Source organism: Salvia miltiorrhiza, chromosome 3 (genome assembly GCF_028751815.1).
Source record: "Salvia miltiorrhiza cultivar Shanhuang (shh) chromosome 3, IMPLAD_Smil_shh, whole genome shotgun sequence".
Classification (NCBI taxonomy): Eukaryota; Viridiplantae; Streptophyta; class Magnoliopsida; order Lamiales; family Lamiaceae; genus Salvia; species Salvia miltiorrhiza.
This window is the reverse complement of record NC_080389.1, coordinates 7,934,537-7,935,172: the sequence shown is the minus strand read 5'-3', so window position 1 is coordinate 7,935,172 and position 636 is coordinate 7,934,537. Positions and strand designations below refer to the sequence as shown.

The window sequence follows — 636 nt, the reverse complement described above, 5'->3', positions numbered from 1 at the left end:
TCCACTATAGGCTCCAGCTTTGATGTGGACATAGCATCAATTTTGCTATTCATAGCGGTCAATTGAGCCGTCAAAAGAGCTATCGGATCCGAGCTTGTTGTAGCCGCCACCTTCTTCAAAATAGTCCTCTCCCCCGGAAATTGGTAGCTATTGGCGGCCAAGTTCTCTATGATGTGGGCGGCCTCCTTGTGGCTTTTCTCCAACAATGCTCCATTGGCCGATGCATTCATGTCTCTTTGCATCTCACCACTACACCCGGTGTAGAATACACAAATGATTGTGTTTTGATCTAAGCCATGGTTAGGGCACTTCCTTAGCATCTCTTTGAATCTCTCCCAAGCTTCATAGAAGGATTCTCCATCAAATTGGTGAAATTGGACTATGTCCTTCTTCATCTTCATGGTTTTGCCCGGAGGGTAGAATTTATTGAGGAACTTTTGAGCCATCTTCTCCCATGTAGTGATAGAACCACCCTCTAAAGATTGATACCATGTCTTGGCCATGCCCCTTAGTGAGAAGGGGAAGAGTCGAAGTCGAACGGCATCCTCCGGGACTCCATTTATCTTGATGGTGCCGCATATCTCCAAGAAGTTTCCAAGATGTCCATTCGGGTCATCTTGAGAAAGACCGGCGAAT

The 636-nt window shown here is 46.4% G+C and overlaps 1 non-coding gene across 1 annotated transcript; it reads left to right on the top strand.

Moving 5' to 3' along the window:
- Positions 1-291: 291 nt before the first annotated feature.
- Positions 292-398, top strand: LOC131019284 (small nucleolar RNA R71). The gene has a single exon (XR_009100203.1). It is a non-coding gene; the product is annotated as a small nucleolar RNA R71 (small nucleolar RNA).
- The last annotated feature ends 238 nt before the right edge of the window (positions 399-636 follow it).